This window comes from Crotalus tigris, unplaced genomic scaffold, assembly GCF_016545835.1.
Source record: "Crotalus tigris isolate CLP2741 ecotype Arizona unplaced genomic scaffold, ASM1654583v1 scf7180000023625.2024221, whole genome shotgun sequence".
Classification (NCBI taxonomy): Eukaryota; Metazoa; Chordata; class Lepidosauria; order Squamata; family Viperidae; genus Crotalus; species Crotalus tigris.
The window spans coordinates 259,496-283,944 of NW_024100087.1; the positions used below are offsets into that span (position 1 = coordinate 259,496).

Below are 24,449 nucleotides of genomic sequence, written 5' to 3' on the forward strand. Positions count from 1 at the left end.
CATCAACTTTGGGGAAACACATAATTATATAAATTCTAAATAATGAAATAAATACATTTTAAATGTATTTTCTGCCACTAAAACTAATGGGACTTCAGTTATATATTCGATTCAATTAAGTATTTATACTACATAAAATCCTCTGTTCGTTTGTTTTTTAAATACTTTCTCTTCTCTATGCCTGCTCTTCCTTACACTATTGTTAGGAATTCCTACCAGGATACTGCATATGAAACCAATTGTGCAAGGAGAATATTTGACAAGGGCAAAATTGCAAAATAGTGAACTTTAAGAAGAATCATACATCTTCCACCAGATTGGCTTCTATGCATTTAATGCATTCTATGCATTAAATCCCAATCTAGATCTTATAATCAGAAAACATTAAAAGGGAAAAGATCATTCGATTCATATGTGCTTCATGTTAAAAAATAAAAGCAAAGCTAACAATATTATGCAGTTCTTGACATAGTCCCAAGTATTCGAGCTTTCAGTTAGAAAAATATGTGGGGAAAAAACAGTTAATAATTTAAATCACAACAGATTGAATAAACAAGTGGGCAATGTAGTTTTCCTGTATTTACCAGATGGCATATTCCTAATGCTGGCAGATAAAATAGAGTTTTATTTTGTTTTATTCATCTCTTTAAATAGCTGCAAATGAGAAAGATCTTTCATCATTGAATATGAAAGGAAATCAAAGGTTGTCATAGTCATTTGTTACAAGCAGATTTATCTTGCCCTCCCAAATGAATATTTAGCAACCCTAACAGCTTCTTGAAGTCTCTACTGCAGATTATGTGTTTTTTAAAACAATTGTTTTAATGTTTTTAATTATTCTTATGGTTACTTTGTTGTTCCATTTTGTATTTTTAATTTTTATATGTGCCATTCAGAGTCATATATGTGAGATGGGCAGTTATATAAATGTATCAAATAAATAAATTCAGGCAGTCCTTGACTGCCTTGTACAGCTACCATTTGCTGTTATAATAGTGGTGAAAAAGTAATTTTGTGATCGATCATCAGATTTATGACCAATGCAGGTATATAAAGCAAAGGAAACCTGAAGAAGAATCATAATTATATCATGGTTTCACTTAACAACTGCTTCACTTAATAATTGTTTTGCCAATCCCACTTGTACTCTGTAAATGAAGACTACTGTAAGTCATGCTAGCTGGACAAATTTATTATGTATAAATAAATACATTAACTAAAACAACACATAAATCAAGATATGTGAGTTGTAAGAGGGATGGATCATAAAAGCTATAGGGGGTAAACTGTTTATTGGTAGCTGAGATGAACAAAACATGTTTTAGGTATCTAAGGATATATTAGGAAAGGAAAAAATGAATTATTTTACCTTTTTTTTACACTGTGCTAATCCTAGTTTACAAATCCCAAAATGAGGCTGGGTGACAAGGGAATTCATCATTTGCTTAAATATTCAAAGAAAAATGTCAATTTAAGCCAGCTCAATTCTACTAAGGAACTGCCTCCAATCAAAGACCGGAAAAGACTATTTGCAGGTGGAATATTACACAGAAACTCTCTTACCTTGAAAAATCCCACTTAGAGAGGATATACAAACGTTTCTGGATCCCCTAGCACATATAATCTTTGTCCTCAAGACACCACCCAAGGTTTTAAATTGCTCTATTTTATATCCATTGTTCGGCCAATCATATTTTGATAAATGTTTGAAAAAGATCATAATTAAATGATCTCAAACAACATTTTCTTCAGAATAGTAGGAAAAAGCAAGAGTCTGGAAGGCTTTTTGTAGCAAACAGCAGGACAGTGTTTTGTCTACTAGCCATAGTGGGTGGGGAGACGATGGAAGCTATAATCAGAAACTGCTTGGGCCCAGGAATTGATATAAAAGTTAAACAAAATGGAGATTAATAAATAATCATGCTTCACTTTGATGTTTGAAAACATTGAATATGTAACATGGTTATAAAGAATCCTCAAGCAAGTATTTTCATATGATCTGCAAATAATGGCAAAGATTCAGCAATCTATTAAAGAAGCTCTCAGTTTCTTCCATAATCTATTCCTCAGGATATTCAACACCACAAAACATTGTATCTTTATGAACTTCCTGCAAAGGTTGTAAATCAGGAATACTGTTTTGCAATCCTGCTAGTTATTTGTTTAGTGTATCCTGCCTTTATTATTTGTATAAAATGTTATAAATAACTCAAGGCAATGAACACACAATACTCTTTCCTCCTATTTTCCCCACAACAGCAACCCTATGAGCTGAGTTGGGTTGAGAGAAAATGACTGGCTCAAAGTCTACCAGCCAGCTTTCAGGCCTAAGGGAGGCCTAGAATTCTCCTGACTTCTAGCCTGTGCCTCTGTCAGGTCATAAGACAGTTTGCTCAAGGTCTTACCCACTGGGATATGAAGGGTCATGGACCAGAAGATTGGCCTTCTCTGTGGTAGTACTTTGGAACATATTAAGTATAGAAGAGTATCTGACCCCCCCCCCCTCCAGTCCCTGATATTTTATTTTAAACATGACACTAGGTCAAATTGGGTACCCATGGGATTTCTCCTGTGTTTTAGTAGCAGAGACATATGCTATGAAAAAGGAAGAGGGAAGCCCTTGCATCATAATTTCTGTGGGTTCTGGGTCATTCAGGGCAGTACCTGGGACAGTTCCCAGTAGAAATTTCAAGAAACCATGAAAGTTCCTTTGACAACTGAAGATCTATCTCATTGTTTCTCAACCTTAGCAATTTGAATATGTGTTAAAAATACATTCACTTAACTTCCATAATTCTGGGAGCTGAGGCCCACACATCTTCAAGCTGCCAAGGTTGAGAAACACTGATCTAACTATACCAGAATAATGAAGCAATCAGATTGTGAAAGCTAATGGCAAATTTAGCTATAATTGAAAATGGCAAAAGACTGGCCCAAAGCCTGGAACTTCAGCACTGCTGAGCACCCTCCAGCTGTACATTCTGATTTCATTGCCAAGAGCAATCAAGGGTACTTTATTTTATATGAATAAAATGAATGTACTTTTAACCTTTTGCACATGAATGAGGCATTGTTGACTGCAACCTATCTAAGACCATTCCTCCAGACTGTTCTAGTGAAAAGGGGAACAGGAACCTTTTGATATTTTAAGCTACAAGGAGATATAGAACAGAAGTGAAAATGAATGTTTGCATTGGTATAATATTCAGAAAAGCTATCATGGTTAAATCTGTTTTAAGCACAAACAGATCTGTACACAGGGTCTAGAACAGTGGTTCTCAACCTGTGGGTTGGGACCCCATTTGGGGTCGAACGACCATTTCACGGGGGTCGCCAAAAAATGCAGTCCGCCATTTTTTCCCCCTTTTCCTTAGCTGTGCTACTCCCTTTTATTCTATTGGCTTTTGAAAGCCAATAGAATAGACTCTCTTGAATAGAGTCTAATTCTATTGGCTTTCAAAAGCCAATAGGAATTGTCCAGGCTGTCTCTGCCCTGCTGAGCCCGCCAAAAGTCCCATTCTGCAAACGGTGCTGCACCAGTTGAGTAGTCCTCGACTTACGACCGGTTGAGTAGTCCTCGACTTACGACCGGTTGGGGGTCGCGGCATTAAAAAGGTTGAGAACCACTGGTCTAGAAACTTATTGGACAATATTTTAAGATACTTCAATTTATTTGAAGTCTAGTAAGCATGAGGCATGAAGTAGTCTGCAACACTAAGCAAAGTTATTAATTGTATCAATTTTTTTTTTATTCCTTGGCATTTGGGCAGATACCTTGGGAGATGGATGGTTCCTTAGATAACCAGGCCCTATGCTCTGTAGCACTGTATAGGTCACAATCAGTACTTTGAACCACATCCAGAAGCATACTAGTAATCAACATAGGTTACAGAGTTCAAGTATCACATGGGCATGCTGAGGAATACTTATCACTACCCACACTACTGCATTCTGAATCAGCTTAAATTTCTGAGTGGTTTTCAATGACAACTCTGTGTCCAGTACATTGCAATAGTCAAACTATGATATGCTAGGGCATTAGTGACTGTCTAAAGAGTTTCCCAAGCTAGGAAAGGGTGAAACTGCGATACAAGATAAAGCTATACAAAGGCCTTCAAGAATAAAGTTTGGGCACACTTTATCAGATATGGAAGGAACATTATGTTAATGTAGTCCACTACATTATGTTACTGTAGTCCACTAAGTGCTGCATTTACTATCTCACCCTTGAATGAAACTTATATTTCTAATGAATGTTAAAATGAAGAACAGCTCAGTCAGAAGTTTGTTTAGATAGCAGCTATACGTGCATCTCCAACATTTTCTGTATAATACTGATACGTGAACTACAATGGATTCTTTTTTAATTATAAAACCATTACTGAAAATGTATGTGGGGAGTGGAGGGCAGTCATCATTCGGTAAATCAACATTCCTTGTTTTAATAGTTTAAGTTCTACATTGCTATTATCATACAAATATTATTTGAGACATTCCATTCTGATAAGAATGACAGGATTTTTTTACAGGCTAAAATAGTCCAAAAGATTTGTTTTCATACAATTCTCACTTTTATTTATTATTAAATTTATATACTGCCCATATTGCTATCCACTATTATTTAGGGTGATGCCTATTTCTACAAATCTAGGACTATTGCAGATATTATGAATATGGAACTGGCTTATACAAAATTCCAATCTAATCCAAAAATTCATTGAAGGAAATTGAATATTTCAAGACGTTGTGAAGGTTTATTCATTTTTTAATGGAAAGAAACAGATAGTTTACATCTGCACTATTTTTTGTTCTCATAATGAAATTTCAGTCTGACTGAACAGTATTGGAAAAAAGAAACAGATTTCTATTTCATTTCAGACTATGGAGATATAACAATATCAATCATATTTTATAGGTTTCTATATAAAATATAAATCACGGCTTATGCTAATTCTTGTTCTATCCTGTCATCTTTATGTAGAATAAAAATGATCTTTTTCTGTATGCTCCACATATTTGAAAGATCTATGCATTCTGCCTGGTAAATTTCCAATTGTCATCTATTTATTATAGAATTTTTAAAAATCCACTTGGCTAAATAAACTAAGAACTTCAAGTTGTATCTCTGTGCATATCTACAAGATTCATTGTGGATTTAAACCTGCATTTCCTCCAATCCTAATCTTATATGCCAGGCATGAGACCACCACCTGGGGTGGTGCAGGAGACCTTGAAAGCTTTTCTTAATCTCTGGGATCACTACAAAAACTCCAACTTGTGTGAAATTTCTAATATGATTGAAAGGGGAAAATAATTAAATTCATAGAATTGACAACAATTTTATGCCACATAATTAACAACTGTATGAACTGCATATAATTATTTAACTGCTATTAAATATAAATATAAAAAAATTAAAATCAAATTTAATTTTCGCCCAGGCCCTCCTAATCTTTAGAATGAGGCCTCTGGCAAATCACTCAAATGCCAAATGACATCCACCAAATGACACCCCCCCCCACCTCTGATCTCATACATTTGGAGAATGCCGCATGGCTTTTGTAAATTGTATGTTGAGTCCAATGTTACAGCTTGCAAATAGGAATATATGGCTACAGTGCAGGCTTGTTTTATATTGTGCATCTTCTCAATATGAATTAAAAAAAAGAAATGGATGGCTAGGCAGGAATGTAGCAATGGACAATTCTAGTTTTATATCTTTCTGCAATAGGTGTTCAACACCTTTGTATAACCAAATTTAGTGTGAGCTGATCTTCAGTAAGAAACACAAACTCGTTTTGCAAGACCATCATAATTATTTTTCCCAGCTCTAGTTCCTTTCAAGCTACAATATAATATTTTCTCAAATTCTCATATATTCTGGAATTTGCATTAGTTTTGAGCATTCTCAAGTCATCTCAAAAAGCCTTTAAAAAAGCATTTCAGACTGACTGCTTCTTTTACTATATCAAAAATCTTTATGTTTTTCTTTATGAAAGGAAATATTAAATGTTTTGCAACCAAAAGATCTTGTTCTTACAAAATAGTACAGTTAAACATTTTATTCCACTGAAACTAGCTATTATTCTCTATGCCTACTACCAGATTTTAAATTAAGAGTGTATCCAATGTTTGGAAAATATTTCAATCATTATAAAATATTACACATGTAATGCAAGAGGAAATTCTTTCAAAATGCTGCTCCTAATTACTTATGCTACTGTACTATCTTATGCTACTGTACTGTACTTATGCTACTGCTTCATCCATTCTTTCCTAGTCTAATATGCCACAGAAAATTGCTCAAATGTCTACTTGTGTTAAAATTATAGCATTTATAGAAAATACTTTTCTAAAATGTTGTCTAAAATTTAATCTTTTGTGAGGATAAACAATTTTTAAAATGGGAATCATGATCCATAACTTTTGTGTGACTTATTCCTCAAACCCTTTATAACAAAGATCTAGAAGTTAACCTTACATGCATTCAGGAACTGCTGAACAATTAACAAGAAAAGCAATAGGAACTCTGTAATAAAAAGTTGAAGATGACTCACCAGAGTGTACTTTTTAACTTGGAAACTTCTAGCTCTGTCAGGTATTATTTTAATAATGACCATCCTGGGTTTTAGCTTAAACAAATGCTGAGAGTTAGTATTTAGCAATATTTATATTAGACTGTGTTGTGGAATTATTGCTATAACCCTCTTTTTAATGGTCAGATTTTGCTAATAAGCTAAATGAGCAAGCTGGCACTGAGAAAGTTTGCTGTGGTATTTTTCTTAATGTGTTAGAACTATATTTAAAGCTCCACCTGAGACCTACAATTTTAATAGGCTATGTTCCTTGGGCTTCCTTGAGTGCTAAAGAAGATTTTATTCCCAAGCCTGTTGAGAGGCAACTATTTTAAGAGGAATGTCAGCCTCTATGTAACTGCAGATTCTGCAAGAAATGGAAACATTAAATCTGTGCTTTGAGAATTGTAAGGAATATGAAGGCACAAATGAAATTCAGTTGACTCCAAATATAAATTTAGTGCTTTCATACAAAATTCAGGTAGATTACATTTCCTTTTTCTTTCAATACCCTTTTATTGTCAACTAATACATTGCATTTTGCAACTTTAATAAAAATGAGAAAGATTACCATTTGTGAGCAATGCAATCAATATTGAACTTACAGAAGCAGACGACCCACAAAGTCAGCCTACCTCAGATAATGATAAAGCCTCAGTATGACTCCTGCTTATGATATTTTTCTTCAAAGTTGATGCAGTTCAGTTCAGATTGCCTTATCTCTCTCTTCACTAATACAGAGTAAACCTATAAAGTTCCATACTGCAGTGGAAATGAAGTTGGAAAGGAATATATGACCAAGAGCCTGACTGCTACTTTTCCTGTCATCTGGATTCTGGAATATTTAAAAATATTTAAAATGCCATATTTACTTAAAGGCCTTATTGTATTTAGTAAACATACTTAAACTATTTTAACAGAATAAAGAATAAAAAAGTTGGAAGGGATCTTGGAGATCTTCTAGCCCAACACCCTTCTATATATTTCAGGCAAATAGTTGTCCAATGTCTTCTTAAAAATCTCCAGGGTTGGAACACACATTTTAAACAAACTTGCAGAGGTTTTTATTACATTATCAACATGAAAATTTAAAAGGTATCATTTCTGAATGTTCATGTGTTACAGCTCTCAGTTGAAGTACAGTACTAATGATCACTTCTACAAGGAATAGATTGTGCCCTAAATACATAATTAATAACAGTGACCCAAATACAAAGATCATTGTAAATACTTATTTCTACTCATCTTTGTATACAATATTAGATTAACAAGAAGTTGTATGTAGACTATTCTTGTAATTCTAATTGTTCAGCTTCAATTTAACAGAAACAGTGCCATTATTACAATTCTGCGTAGTATAGAAAATATGCTGCTAACATACTTTAAAAACCCTTCTTAGCTCCATTTGACAAATCTGATTTTCTCCTTTCTAAAAATAAAAAAATAAAAAGGAAGTCTTTTTTTCTGTGAACCAATTTAAATTGGTTAAAATGAATTATTGACTTTCTGAACATTAGTTCAATCTCCCATGGCTTCACATTTTAGTTCCTTCCACAAAGCACATGACTTTACAAACATGTTACTTGCCAAATAAAATACTCATTCTAATATCCTTCTTCACTTCTTCATATTATTTTATTCTATTTACTGTTCCAAATAAATAGATATTCATTCTTACCTTGTAATTCAAAGCAATTTGCTGAGATCCCATGTATAATTCCTTCTCTTGTATAGTTGGAGATTTGTAATGGTTTGCATCAACATCCTTACTTTGTCAACCATTTCTATGTTTCTGCACTTTAAAAGATTTCTTTTTCTTCAGTGAAAGGTCTATAATATGCAGTCTACTTTGAATATGATGTCATGGGAAAAAGTGTAATGTAGATATTATGTGGATAATGTAGATATTTACCCAGAGCTTTTAAAGTTATTTCTTCCTTATATATAATGTCATCTGCTTGAGACCTTCCTGTTGTATCACAGTGACTCTTTCTCCTCATCCAGCTTTACTTTCCAGTCCAAATATAGCACTGGTGAAGTGAACAATCACCAAAAATGACTGTTTGTAGAAAGCACTTGGCAGTTCAACTCAAACTCTTTCCAAATCCAAACCAAACGTGTCAACGAAGATGAGATGGATCTGTAGAATGTTTGTAACTGCTTCCCCCTCCTCCCCCCCTCCCCCCCTCTTTTCATAGTGGGATGATTTGCTTACTGGTTGTTGAAAATTGTTGAAATGTTGCAGTTCTGTTGGAGAGAAATTGAAAAACTGGCCTTTAGATACATACATTCCCGTTTATAAAAAACAAGTAGAATTTGCAATGATTTTGAATCTGAATACTTTATCAATTGCCTAGACAGATGATAAGGCAGCTTAGGCAGCTAACTTTAATAAATAACTGGTCCTGTATGCCATTCATACACAAAGAAAGCAAACAGTCAATATCACAGCCTCAGAAAAATCCACCCATTGCAATATATACTGTATGTATTTCACTTCTACTATACTGTATATAGTTAAAAACATCACCTTCTCCTTTGGTTCAGGCAAAAAAAAAAAAAAAACAGAAACAAAAACCTCTTGAGCTGGTCTTACGTGTACTGCAAAGCTGAAAGGAATGAAAACTCTAACTGGCCAGTGTTTATTTTGTAACATCTAAGGCTTGCAGAGAAATGGCTGGCAGGATGTCTAAAGCCAACTTCTGCTGTCTTTTTTCCCCATGGTGTTCCTGAATCTTGTCCCTAGTGTTGCATCATTTGTAATATTATATGGAGATCCTTGAATATTATGAGTTAATTCAGCTATAAAAATAGTTTTTCGCTGATAACAATAGGAAAAAGTTTTTTCAACTTCCTGTTAAGAAGAATCAGTATTTCAGATTATTCTCTTTTTTCATTTTTTTATTCTCTTTTTTCAGATTATTCTCTTTTTCTCTTAACAAAAGTATATTCAGAGATGTATTCACACATAGCAATTGAATATAACTGCACTTTTCCCCTCAAAGAATCTTTTTTCCCATCTCTAGAAACAATTATTCTACATTCTTCACAAAAATGTTCCTTTCATAAAGCTTCATCTCCCAAATCAAAAGGGTATTTTTCCATTGCCCTATGGAAGTCTTCATGAATATCTTCATATTCTTTTTTTAGGCCCTCCAGCAGGTCAATAGGGAAGTACTAAAAATCAGCACTAACCTTTCCATTCTTCTCTTGCTGAGTTTGCTTTTCATATTCTGAAATATTCACCATAGCAAAGTTGCCCCTCATAATAGCCATAAAGGAATGGGAACTGGTGGCAAAGCAAATAATGTTTTCATTTCAGAAAAGGATAGAAAACTTGCAGAACCAAGGCAGGAGTTCTACCAGTGAGAACTATCTGCTCAGCTAAAGAGTAAACACGAGACAACTATCTTGGCTATGTTTCCTCTGGAAAATCAGCAGAGTTTGCTGTCTTCCAGTTAAGCAACTCAACTAATGAAGATCATCTGAGACCTCATGGATGGTACAAGAGAAGCACCAGTCTTCAGTTAATGCCACTTTTATGTGTGGAAAGGCCTTGAATTGAGTCTATGAATGTGAGGGAACAAAATATTTTAACATAGCCTAAGGCAAAATTAATTACTCACTTTTTCGTGTGGCTGCTGATAAAAACAGGATCGCCAACATGATCGCCAACATCCGATAATGGATATGGCACAACAAGAAGAAGAATAGCACCAACTGGCCTTCTTCAGTACCTTTTGAAATCACTTATTATTTGATGTAGGAACAAATAGTTATAAAAAGGGTTAGAAGATTATAAGAAGGTAAATAGGGGAGCCTTAACATTCAGCACAGTTATCAGCCATCTTGGGTTTATTTTATCAGCCTAAAACCAATTCTTAATAATATAACTAGAACTGGTATTGATATTCCAATGTGCTCACCATCCACAAAATTATATCGCTTGTCATTGTTGTATAATAACCTCAGAGTTTTGTTCAAGCTCCAACATTTCCTATTGTTATTGTTAACAAAATATTATTTGATATTCCCTAACTTGTGCAAATGTTTGAAATGGAAAGAAAAGTGGATAATCCGACATTCAATCAGTTCTGTCCACTGTTTTCACTTTAATATAGACCACAAGGGCAGATCTCCTTCACAGTAATAGTCCACAAGTTAACAGCATCCCTGACAGATGCTCATATAGTCTCTGTTGAAATAGTTCCAAGGAGGTAAAATCTACCACATGCCACATCCCAAGGAAGCCAGGCACACTGGCTGAAGAATTCTGGGAGTTGAAGTCCACAAGTCATAAAAGGGCCAAGTTTGAAGACCCCTGGTCTAGAGGCTAAAGCACAGGCTAGAAAGTGGGATATCATGGGTTCAAATCCCACCTTAGCCATGAAAACTAGCTGGGTGACTATGGGCCAGTCAGTCTTTCTCAGCCCAATCCACTTCACAAGATTGTTGTGTGAACAAATAGGAGATAAGTGTGGTGAATATGTTTGCCACCTTAAATTATTTGTAAAAATAATAAAGGCAGGATAAAAATGAATGAATGAATGAATAAAATTGCTGAATTGTTTTTGCCATTAATTGCTGAATTGTTTTTGCCATTATGTCCTGAAGTCTAGCTGAAATCTACTTTTTTATAATTCAAAACTCATTGCTTCTTGTTATTAAAAATAAGGCAGTTCCATAGCAAATAACAATTAATGCGAGCAGTTTTTTTTTCTAAAAAAAAAAAAGGTGCCGGAACTCACACATGTCATAGAACCCGCCTTGCCTACCCTACAAGGTTCCATCCAAAAAAAGGTGCTGGAACTCCATTCTGGGCGTTCTATGAGAAAAAAAAGCCCTGAATGCGAGTTAGAAAACTCAGAGACCATAATTTGCATGACTTGTAGACATCCCTTCCAGGGAAGTCTGTTGATGCTAACTTGCAAAGGCTGTCAAGATTTTTTTAAAAAACTTACTAAACAATTATGAGCAGTATTAAAATAACTGGATATCTTCTTTTAACATTCCACATTTATTACTGTTCAAGTATTGGATTGTGGAGAACACATTATTAAAAAAAATTGCTTGCATATATACAATTTTTGAGAGGAAGACAGATTCTGAAAAGTGCCAAATCTACTCAAACTTCTGTACAATCATTTGAACAGATCTTGCAGAGCAATTCCTTATGCCTGGTCTTTCTTACCTGGATGTATACTAAATATTACTATTGTTGAGTCCGTGGCGGGAAAACATACACGAGAAGCAGCTGGAGTTCTCAGTTTCATTTATTCAGCGTTCAGTTTACAGGAAGATGGCTTCAGCCTCGCCCAAACGCCTCGCAGCCTCTTATATAGGCAACTCCCGGGTAAATGGGTTACTTTTCCCGCGCCAGCACCCGCGCATGCGCACGGCGCTGGCGACAGCCTGTCTGGTCCCGGGCAGCTTTGCACCTGCCCGGGACTGCCTGCAAACGCCCGAGCCGTTTGCAAGGCTCGGGACATAACACCCCTTTCCCCCGGGCTAAAACTACTACCAACATACAACATTTATTTTATATGACATTTTGCTCCCCAGTGCTCCCACTGATTACTGGCTTTTGCCTTGCCAGCAATGTTATGTAATCTTCTAGATACTTAGGAGATTTCTTTGCTCTCTGTGACCTTCTTAGCTCTGGGTTACTGGCATAAGTCCCCTGACTGGAGGGAGGCGTGAGCCTGTTCTCTCTATTGTGCCCTGGTGTCTTCCAAGGACTGTGCCCCGATGCCTGGCCTGCTTGCTTGCCCACCGGGCTCGTCAGGCCAGGGCTTCTGTTGCTTTGTGACCTGGTTGTCCTACCTAGCTGTAGACCCTCAGGCCCCTTGAAGTGATAGCCACTGCTGGGCGTCTCTGTAGAACCTCCTAGGTCAGTCCAAGACCTGTCAGGAGGCTGTCCATTCCCTGAACCCCATTCTGTGCTCGGGCTCGTGTGGGTTTCTGTACTTTCCCAAAACTCAGGTGTTCCCTGATTTGTGCTAGGGTTGTTGTAGTCGGGACTTGGTTCCTCGACTAGCTCTGTGTATGTTTGACCCCCTGTAGGATTTGGGGTAAGGTCAGGCCAACCTTGGGAATTGTGTGCCAGCTCTCTTGCGGGGAATGATTTGTTGGGATGCCCCCGGGTATCCTCCGTTGCTGGAGTGCTGTGTGATGTGTGTGGAAAGTGAGTATGCCCCCGGGGTGACTCCCTGGCTGGAGTAGGCGTGAGTGCCTGTTGTGTGGGTAAGCTCCATGACTTTCTTTTCGGAGCAATTGCAGAACCTTGGGACGAGCCGTTTGTGGCTCCCTCAGTGGAGATGGGCAGTAGCTCTTGCCCTTCCCTTTGCTCCAAAGGGTCCCCCTCCCCCCCTGGAAAAGACCCAGGAGTCTCAGCAGAAAAGTCTCGCCTAGAGCGAAGTTGGTCGATGTGCCGACGCAGGACACGACCGTTGTCCAGGGCAACCTCGTAGGAGAGAGGACCTGTGATCCTGGACACAGAAGCGGGGACCCATGTATGACCAGGCCCGTAATTGCGAGCCCAAACCGGGGCACCCACAAGTAGTTGTCTAGGTGCCCTAGGATGTGAGGTAGATGAAGGCAGTCTGTCCGGATGCAACCGGTCAAGTCTAGTAGTAAGTTGGCGCCCCCAACGAAGTTCAGCTGGACTTCTCCCTGTAGAAGTGGACGGTGTGGTGCGATAAGAAAGGAGAAAGTCAGCCAACCTGTGATGCCAGTCCCCGTAGGTGAGTCTCTTCAAGGCGTCCTTTGCGATGCGCACCATGCGTTCAGCCATACCGTTGGTGGACGGGTGAAAAGGCGCAGACGTGGCATGACGAATCAGGTTTGCCTGTAAGAAAGCTTGGAATTCGGAGGAGGTGAATTGAGGGCCGTTGTCGGACACAATGACATCTGGCAGCCCGTGTGCAGCAAAAATCCCCCTCAGTACCTGAATAGTCTTTGCAGTGGTGGTGGATGAGACAGGCACAACCTCAAGCCATTTTGAATGGCTGTCAACAAGGACCAAGAAGAACTGGCCCTGAAAGGGCCCAGCGTAGTCAATGTGCACCCTAGACCATGGGGACTGTGTTTCCTCCCATCTATGCACAGGAGCTTGGGGCATCTCTGGGCGAGATCGTTGGCACAGGTGGCATGCGTGTACCTTAGCCTCAATATCTTTATCTAAAGCAGGCCACCACAAGTGGCTGCGTGCAAGAGCCTTCATACGAACAATGCCAGGATGACCCTCGTGGAGGGATTCTAAGACCCTAGTCCTCATTGAGGTGGGAATGACAACTCTGTTTCCCCAAAGCAGACAACCCTGAGAAAGGGACAGTTCGTTTCTTTTGGACCAGAAACTCTGAAACTCAGGACTAGGGCAGTGCTCAGGCCACCCGGACAGGACCCAGGAGCGGACACGTGAAAGTGTGTGATCTGTACCTGTTTCAGCGGTAACATCCCTGGCACTAAGAGGGAGCTCGGGCAAGGCTTGGATTGATAGAATGTTGACAGCTGGGCGGGGTCAGCTTCTACTACTGGCAGAGGCAATCTACTGAGGCCATCAGCATGGCCCATTTCTTTCCCAGGCTTGTGGAGTAATGAAAAATCATATGCAGACAAGAAAATAGACCACCTAAGCATTCTAGGGGAAATGATGTGGGGAGTCTGCTTACGTGTGGTAAACAGTCCCAGCAGAGGCTTATGGTCAGTGAAGACCGTGAAATGCCTGCCATATAGAAAATCGTGGAATTTTTTAATTCCAGCAACAACAGCCAGAGCCTCCCTGTCTATCTGAGCGTAGTTGCGCTCGGCAGAAGACAGTGTTCTGGAGTAGTATGCAATAGGAAGCTGAGTTCCATCAGACCTGAGGTGACTCAGGACAGCTCCAATCCCGTAGGGGGACGCATCACAAGCGATGCACACAGGGAGAGACTCGTTGAAATGTGCAAGAACACTGTTAGAAGTGAGCAAGGCCTTGACTTCTTTAAAGCAAGCCTCATGTGCTTGTGACCACAGCCACACAGCATGTTTGTCTAGTAGCCTGTGAAGAGGCTCAGCTACACTAGCCTTATGTGGAAGAAAAGAATTGTAGAAATTCAGGAGGCCTAAGAAGGCCTGAAGTTCGGCCTTGGACTTTGGCCTGGGTGCTTCTAAAATAGCAGTTAGTTTGGATTCAGCAGGATGAATCCCAGCAGCATCAATTTTGAATCCCAGAAATTCAGTAGAAGGCACCCCAATCTGGCATTTGTCTTTTCTGAGCTTGAGGCCTGATTTCCTGAATCTTAACAGGACAGCCCTAAGCCTTTCAGCTAGAATGTGTGTGGAGTCTCCTGCAATCAAGACATCGTCAAAGTAGGGGCAGACCCCTGGTATACCTCGTAGTGTGTTTTCCATAACGCTTTGGAAAATCCCAGGAGCGACATTCACTCCAAACTGTAGCCTTTTTACCTTAAAGGCTCCCCTGTGGGTCACAATAGGTCTGAGCTATGCAGCATCATCATCAACAGGCAGCTGTTGATATGCTTGAGCTAGGTCAAGCTTTGCAAAAACACGCCCCCCCTTGAGAGAGGCCAGGATGTGACTGACCACAGGAACAGGATAGGCATGTTGCTGCAATGCCTTATTGAGTGTGCATTTGTAATCAGCACAAATGCGAATGTCCCCATTTGCCTTTAGAGGCGTGACAATGGGGGTCTCCCACGGGCTGGAATCAACAGGTTCTAGGATTCCCTGTTGGATTAGTTTGTCTAGTTCAGTGTCAATCTTACTTTTTAAAGCAAAAGGGACCCTTCTTGCTTTAATCCTAATGGGAGTGACAGTGGGGTCTAGCTTTAAGGACACAGGTGGTCCTTTGAATGTGCCCAGCTGGGGGCTGAAAACATCTGCAAATTCTTGCAGACTTCCTGTAGGTCGAGTGTTTGTAAGCTATTGAGTCCTGTGACGTGTATCCCCAGGGCCTCAAACCAATCGAGTCCTATGAGACTCGTTCGTTCACCCCCTACTACTAATAAGTCTAGTGGACCTTCAAAACTCTTGTATTGCACGTTAAGGGTGGCCTCCCCCTTAACACACACTCTTGAGTTCTGAAAATCTGTTAATACAATATCAGAAGGCCTTAACTTGGCCTTAGACCCACTTCTGGAACAAATCTTCCTAAATGTATGCAATGAAATGATGGACAGGGCAGACCCTGTGTCTAGTTCCATAGATAATGGAACCCCTTGTAGCTTCACGTTGAGTGACAGCTTTTTCTTCATGGGCTTGTGTGTGCCTGTTCTACAGATGCTTCTTCGCGAAGCGCAAAAACCTACCCTATTCTGGCTGGGGAATCTGGTACCCTTCAGGCGTTCTTCTTGGGGTTGTGCCTTTCGTCGGCCCAGGCACACAGCTGCAATGTGCCCTTGTTTACCACATGCCCGGCAGGTAGCGGAGCGGAACTTGCAGTCGGTTCTCCTGTGGCGACCTCCACAGCCGATGCACTTGAGCGGAGCCGAAGAGCTTCCCTTCTGGTTCTCTTCCTTCGCGGGGTGTAGACGGTCAACTTCCTCGTCCGGATCCTCCTCGGAGTTTCGTCGGACATCTTCCTGGTGCACGGACGCACCCTCTGCCTGTTTCTGATCGGCCGCATGTTTTTGACGGCGCCGCCTGCTGCTTCTTCTGCGGTGACTTCCCTTAAGGCGTCTTGGAAGGATAATTCTTCCTTTGCGAAAAGTCTCTGTTGTAGCTCGCGATGCCTTAACCCGCACACGAATCGGTCCCTCAGTCGTTCCTCGAGGTCCTTGAACTCGCAGGGCTTGGCGGCCTTCCGTAACGCGGCGATGTATTCCTTGGCTGACTCACCGGACCGTTGATCCCTTTGTTCGAAGGTGTGGCGCCATGAGATAACGGACACCTTGGGATGGAAATGCTCCTTCAGCAGCTTCTTCAGGTCTGCGTAGCTTACAGACTCTACTGGGACAGGTGCTGCAAGGTTTTCTGCGATTTCGAAGGCGTCTTGGCCGCAAACGCAAAGCAGGGTGGCCGCCTTCAAGCTATCTTCCCTCACTTGGTTTGCCTTGAAGTAGTTCTCCATTCTGGATACGTAGGACTCCCACCGCTCTGGATGTGAGACGTCGAATTCCGAAAGCCTTCCGATTTTCGCCATCTTCGGATCTTCAGGAGACGGGTCTATCAGCCAGCCTACCCCCGAATGCGCACCCGGATTGGCGGGCAGCTGCCGAGTCGACGCCGTTCCTCTTTCGCCGCTCAGGACTCCTTGGGTAAGCTTACACTTCTTCCTTTCCAGGTAGTGCAAGGCATCCCATCCTCGTCGCCAGTGTTGAGTCCGTGGCGGGAAAACATACACGAGAAGCAGCTGGAGTTCTCAGTTTCATTTATTCAGCGTTCAGTTTACAGGAAGATGGCTTCAGCCTCGCCCAAACGCCTCGCAGCCTCTTATATAGGCAACTCCCGGGTAAATGGGTTACTTTTCCCGCGCCAGCACCCGCGCATGCGCACGGCGCTGGCGACAGCCTGTCTGGTCCCGGGCAGCTTTGCACCTGCCCGGGACTGCCTGCAAACGCCCGAGCCGTTTGCAAGGCTCGGGACATAACAACTATAGTTCCTGAATTGGCTTTTGCTAACTTGGTAACTGGAAAGCACACGAATTGGAAGAGCAGGATATTGCAAAAGACTGATTCAATTTTAGAATAATAGAATAACAGAGTTGGAAGGGACCTTGGAGGTCTTATAGTTCAACCCCCTGCTCAAGCAGGAAACCCTCTACCATTTCATACAAATAATTGTTCAGTCTCTTTTTAAAGCCTCCAGTGATTAAATACCTACAGCTTCTGAAGGCAAACCATCCCACTGGTTTATTGTTTTCCAATGAAGCTGTTAAACAAGTAGGCTGTTATATGTTACCCACGGTTCAGTTCTAACTGCACAATTTTGAAATTCAAAAATCTGTGTTTTAGTATTTGAAGTGTTGTTATTTTTTATTTTTATAAGTGGGGAGTAGAAAATAAATGTACACTATTCTTAAGAGCAACTTTAAGTCTCAAGTTTGTACAAATTTACTTCCGATTCATGAATGTAAAACTTATCTTCTAAAATGTTGTTTGTGCTTCTCTGGAAGTTTCTAAAATGTTCTTCAGTTGGTAAGATTTCTGTATATAATAATGTTTTTAAAATGAGACTAAGCTGGATAAACATAGTAAATCTCTTTGGCATTTGATTTTTTTTCCTCCACAGGAAACAAAGAAATGGGTAATTGCTAGGCTTCATGATCTTACAATCCAGAAACTAACTCAAAAATAATGAACATAAATGAGAGATACTGGCTCATTTCAAGAAAGTTGTCCCATTTAGAGGTAATTTACTTATGCCTGATAAGAATCATGGTTTATATATGCCACCTTAATTTTCTTGAAGAAAACTGTTGTATAAATTGAACAAATAAGTACAATTTTACTGTATCAAATTGACAATCATCAGTCTCAAATGTCTGACATTTAGCTCCTATTGTGATATCATTGAGTAAGAGGTCAACTTAAGACAAGCTCTTGCCATTCAGAACACATGAATCTACTGACCCTACAGAGATAGTGCCAAAAAATGGTAGCAACCTCCTGAATGACAGTGATGTAACTTGCCAAGATTTTCTTCAAAATTAGAAATAAACTATACATATAAAGAGAAGCTTAATTTAAGAAAAAAGTCCTAGATATTTGCTAAACAGCACAAGTGGCTACCTAGTCATAGTTCCATCACTTTCTACCCTCTCAGGTACTGAAAAATTAGGAAGGAAGCATACAGCCTATTCCAAGGACAAAATAAAATTTCTATGTCATGTCTAGAATTAGAAGAATTTACCTGTTTTACTTTACCACTTCTTTGAACATTTAATGAAATAAATTTGTACAGTTTGTAAGCCCTTGACTTACGACCATAATTGGTACTGGAAATTTTGTTGCTAAGTGATGCGATCGTTAAGTGAATCATCATGTGACTATGCCCAATTTTTTTGCTGCAATGGTTAAGCGAAGCTGGCTTCCCACATCAATTTTGCTTGTTGGAAGCCAGCTGGTAAGGCTGCAAATGATGATCACGTGATCCTGGGATGCTGCAGCCATCATAAACATATGCCACTTGCCAAGCACCTGAATTGTGATCACATGACTATGAGGGACTGTGATGGTTGTAGGTGTGAGGAATGGTCATAAGTCACTTTTTACAGTGCCACTGTAATTCTAAACGATCGCTAAATGAATGGAGGTAAGTTGAGGACTATCCGTAATCTGTAATTTAAAACAAGAAAAAGAAGTATAAAACTACTTGCCAGTTTTTGAAATAGGTAGAAAATGTTTTGAGAACAAAGAAGGCCACAAGTTTTATCTCTGGATAATCAATGCCATTTCACCTGAAATTTCCCAGCAGTACCTGAACAAAGATGGTAGCCCCAATTTCTGAAGTTTATCAGTTTGTTCTGAATGCTGCTGTAGATTTTTCAGTACAATAGATCGTAAAATTGATTATTTTAGAATTCCCAAGAATAAAATAAAAATAAACAAAAATGGATATAAGCCACAATAAGACTATGCAGAATCCATGGTCACCGTCGATGAATGACAAATGCCAACATGTGGGATATTCATGCTGTTTTCTAAATGCATGGTTTAAATTAATTTTAAGCAATATTTCAACTAATGTAAACCATAATTTAGAAAACAGCATGCTTCATTTCAGACTGTTTTGCTGAATCTACAATTGAATTCAAGGGCATGAATCCACAGCATAAACAGGGAAACAATTTTCTATCTTCTATCTTTAACTATAACTTAAAATTATATATTATATATATTCCTGCTTTTAGAAAGACTTTTATCAGCACTGAACAATTAGAAAGCATTGGAAACAGAATCCTAGTAAAAGCATTTACCAAGTTAAAAAAAAAAATCACAGCTTTGCAAATTCATCCATTGCCTTTTCTCCCTACCATCTAATGCAGGGGTGTCAGACTCAATTTCATTGAGGGCCACATCAGCATTGTGCTTGCCCTTGGGCCAGGTAGGTGTTGCCGGAGTGGGTGTGGTTTATGGGGTGGGCGTGGCCAGCTCACATCACTTACTTCAGGGGTGCCTGGGCAGGACTGGAGCAGATCTGAGGGTCTCCAGCAAAGGAGGATGGGACTAGGTCAAGCTCTGGGACATGGTCCCTCCCACCCTCCATTCCTTCCTCTCCCTGTTCCTTCATTCCTCCCTCCTTTTCCCTCCTTCCCTCCCACTCTCCCTTCCTTCCTTCCTCCGTTCCTTCTTTCCTTCCTCTCACCCTCCGTTCCTTTTTCCCTGTTCCTTCCTCACTCCTTCCCACTCTCCCTTTCTTCCTCTCTCATTCCTTCCTTCACCTTCTCATCTTTTTCCTTCCCCTGTGCTCAGGAAGAGGTGATGGGAGGGGGAGAGATTGCCAGCACTAATATGCTGCTGCCAGCCATTCCTATACCATGTAGGCGGACAGTGGTGGTCCTGTTGAAAGGGATGCCTCGTGGCTTCGAGGCTGGAGGTGCTGGTGGGGGCTGGTGGCAGTGATCTACTACCTGGTTGCATCCATAAAAGCCAGAACACGCTCAAAAGGAGGGAGAGCGAGGTATGAAGTTGGCAAAAACGCTTTTTATTCTCTCTCCAGAAAATAAACTTTCTACCTTGCTCTCCCTCCTTTTGGCTTGTCTCCCCAGAAAAGAGAAAATAACATTTTCTTCCCCCAATCAATCTCCTCTTCCCTCTAAAAATCCCTCCCCAAAAGCCCCGCCCCACTGCCAGCCACCGCGGAGGCCACCGGAGCTCCTGACCTCTCTGTTGAATCTTCAGAGCTCTGGCAAAGCCTCCCAGCCAGCGCCAATCCCCCCCCAACTCTCCTCTCTGCTATACTGTCTTCCTTCCTTCTCATCTCTTTCCTTCCTCCATGCTCAGGAAGGAGTGATGGGAGGGGGAGAGATTGCCAGCGCTGCCATGTTGCTGCCGGTCTTGCTATCCACATGTGTAGGGGTCTGTGTTAGTGAAAGGGATGCCTCGTGGCTGCGAGGCTGGAGGTGCTGGGGGGGGGGGTTGGCACTGATCTACAACCTGGTTGCGTCCATCAAAGCCAGAATGTGCTCAGCTTAAGATCCACTGAAATCAGCAAGGAGCTGCCTTGCCACCTCTGCCCTGCTCCCGGGTATGCGCCTGCATCCTGGGTGAAGTCCGCCTGCGGGACAAGACAGCCAGCAGGGCGCCGGACTCCACTTGCATGTGCACTCGGGGCAGGGCAGGGCTGCCCCGTGGATTTAACGCTGGCTTTGATGGACGCAACCAGGTTGTAGATCAACACCCAGTCGGCCTGGGCCAGGCTGAGGTGCGTTTGGCCAGGCTGAGGTGCGATGAGTATTCTTCACTCTTTCCAGAGCAGGTCCCCGGGCTGGACGGAATCACATAGCGGGTTGCATCCGGCCCACGGGCCTTGTGTTTGACATGTCTGTTCTTCTGTATACATATATGCAGACATCTGAAATAAATATATTTCAACTTAACCTGAACAAAGACTTTTTCATATTAAGTCTGTTTTAGCAATGTCATACATCTCCTGAATCTGATAGGAGTTGGCTATAAACATTCTAGAGTGAATATATAAAAATGTGCTCTCTCGCTCTCTCCCCAACATAAAATCAAAGGGGTAGAAGTGTATGTTTCTATATATTCCACTATCTTCTCCAGTTAGCATATATTTTCACTTTAAGGAGCATAAATTCCTTTTTAAGGGATTGATTATTTTGGACCACAGTGAAAAAAGGAAAATGGAAGATCAAGGACAAATTTGGCTCACATATAAACAAACCATGTCAACAATAAGTTACTAAGGCATTAGTTATACAACAATCCTAACATATTAGTAATCTTACTTACATAAATGGCTGAAAGTTGAGATGGTATCTTAAATTAGACTAATTTAGATTAATCTAAAACTTTTAGATCTGAAAAGCCATGAAGGATAGACAAAATAAATTCAGTCTGCTGCTGAGCAGCCCTTATTCTCTGAATTCTTATTACTGTCAGCAATCAGGATAATTATAAAAAAGGGAAGTATGTATGATTTTGATATAACTCATGAAAAAGCACAATTAGACCAGAGTAGTATAAGATGGGAGCACGGATGGGGTGGCATGCCCCCTGAGAGTGATACGTCAGACATGGGAGAGGGAGATAGCCAGATCCGGGATTTCATCGCAGGATTGGTCTGCAGTTACACAGGTTACTCTGGTGGGAAGTGACATGGAATGCTTGCCTCCCAGCCTAGGAGCCGCACGCAACAGAGAAGTAATCAGCTGCAACAACTTAGAACTCAGAAATACTTCTGACATGAGTGATGGGAGGATCAATCGACCGGGCCCCATAACGAGGTCTATGAGCTGTGTGCAGGCGCGTTTGTGCTTATAAACGAGCTCCCCCACCCTCTGGCTTTTAACACCCTGACGATGATGGCAGCAATACAGTCATCGAAAGCTAGGTTATCTATTTATTAAACATTTAATTGTTTTACCTCCTGGTGCTCGTTTTTATCTTTTGAATATGTATGTGTGTGTGTGTGTATTTCTGAGTTCGATTGATCCTCCCATCACTCATGTCAGAAGTATTTCTGAGTTCTAAGTTGTTGCAGCTGATTACTTCTCTGTTGCGTGCGGCTCCTAGGCTGGGAGGCAAGCATTCCATGTCACTTCGCACCAGAGTAACCTGTGTAACTGCAGACCGATCCTGCGATGAAATCCCGGATCTGGCTATCTCCCTCCCCCATGTCTGACGTATCACTCTCAGGGGGCATGCCACCCCATCCGTGCTCCCATCTTCCCCTATAGCCCCCAACCCACTGCCCTTCCGTGTGTGGGATGCACAGCAGTTCATTGCGATCTCCGTTCCTGTCAGTTTGGCGTCCGATTCAACTCTCCCCTCGGAGGAAATTCCAACTGCGGTCTTCGCGCGTGCGCCCTCACGCTTCCACCGTGCTACTTGGGAACGCGTGATGGGACCCTTAATGGGGCGGTTGCAGTCATCATCCACTCCAGGGGTTCCGATCTTCAAACAGGTCTATGAGCCGTGTGCAGGCACGTTTGTGCTTATAAACGAGCTCCCCTACCCTCTGGCTTTTAACACCCTGACGATGATGGCAGCAAAACAGCCATCGAAAGCTAGGTTATTTATTTATTAAACATTTAATTGTTTTACCTTCTGGTGCTTGTTTTTATCTTTTGAATATGTATACACCCAGGAGACTACGTTCCTCAATTTTTAGGTTAATTTTTTATATATATATATATATATATATATATATATATATATATATATATATATATATCTTACTTCTTTCCTAAGAATATTGATTATTCTTAAATTTGCAGTATTAGCTGTGTTTACTTGAAAGTAAACCATATTATATTCAGTTACATTTTCCCAGGATTATTACCATCATTGTCCATATAATTAGAATATCAGAACTGGAAGGACCTTGCAGACCTTCTAGTCTAACTTCTGCTCAAGTAGGAGACCCTATACCATTTCAGACAGGTGGCTATCCAGTCTCTTCTTTAAAATCTCCAGTGATGGAGCACCACAAATTCTGAAGGCAAGCTGTTCCACTGGTTGATTGTTCTCACTGTAAGGTAATTATAATTCATTAATTATATAATTACATAATTCATTAATTATCACATTGAGCTACTATTAATTTATTTTTTGTTAAAGTTTTTAGATAAACTGTCTGCATAAAATATTCCTTAATTCACACTATCCTACTTGTTAATTCCTTTGTTATCTTGTGATCCCACAAGATCAACAGATCTTTAGAATTCCTTTACTTTGATCCAACAACTCATAAAACCATTAGATTTCTTAAATAAGATTTAACTGGCTAGATTCTTGAAACTATCCTCTCCAAAAACAATCAAATTAGTTTAATATGTCACATTAGTCTGCATATCCTGACATCTGTCGGTAGGTCCATGCTACACTTCAGCAATTGCATCTCTCCTCTGCACTCCATTCTATTAAAAAAGGGTTTAACAAAGGCCAAAAGTAAGATGACTCTATGCTGCAAGAATCGGGGCAATCATTGCTTGGCCTGAAACACATACAAAAGACTCCTCTCTCCTTACTATTGGCCAGCTGGCCAGAATTCAATTGTAGAGTCATATTTTGCATGTCAGATATTCCAGATTCAGTTCTGAATTAGTCCTCAGAAATGTATCAGGGAGTCAGTGACTGGGGGAGAGGGGAAATGTTGACAAACCACCTGGGAGTAAAAAAAAAAAAAAAGAAATCAGTACATAGATGGTTCAAAGGATAAAGAAAAAAGGACTCCCTCCCATATCCTTTTTTTTAGTTATGAAGTAATTATTATAAATTAGGGATACAATCACAGTGCAAATAATTTGTGGTAGAAAAGGAGCAGATAATTGCACAGAAGAATACCTTATAGCAGCAGTCCCCAGCTTGGTGGCCTGGCTGGGGGGGGGGCAGAGGGGAACTGGGTGAGCAGTGGGCTGGTGCAAGTTGAGCTGCATATGTGTATGCATGCACACTGGTCCGTCACTCGTGCAAGTCGACCTGCGCATGCATGTGTGCTGGTCCGCTGCTCATGTGGCTCAGTTTCAAATAGGCCATGGCCTGGTAGTGGGCTGCAGCCCTGGGGTTGGGGACGTCTACCTTATAGATGTATTTCTGTGCAAAAATCTAGATCCTAGGCTTTCTATTGTTGTCCATAAATTAACTTGGCTGCTTGTATTTTAAATATCATGGCTGGCAAATTAGGAGGGGGGGGGAGAGAGAGCACACACACTAGCAAAGGTGGACTAATATTTTTTTAACAAAAATTTAT

The 24,449-nt window shown here is 40.5% G+C and overlaps 1 protein-coding gene across 1 annotated transcript in view; it reads right to left on the reverse strand.

Annotated features, from left to right (window-relative positions):
* PDE5A (phosphodiesterase 5A) overlaps positions 1-8,599 on the reverse strand; it is a 122,358-nt gene extending 113,759 nt beyond the window's left edge. Inside the window, exon 1 of the mRNA XM_039320158.1 lies at positions 8,254-8,599. The gene's annotated coding sequence lies outside the window, so the exon portion shown is untranslated. The remainder of the gene's footprint in view (positions 1-8,253) is intronic.
* Between the last annotated feature and the right edge of the window lie 15,850 nt (positions 8,600-24,449).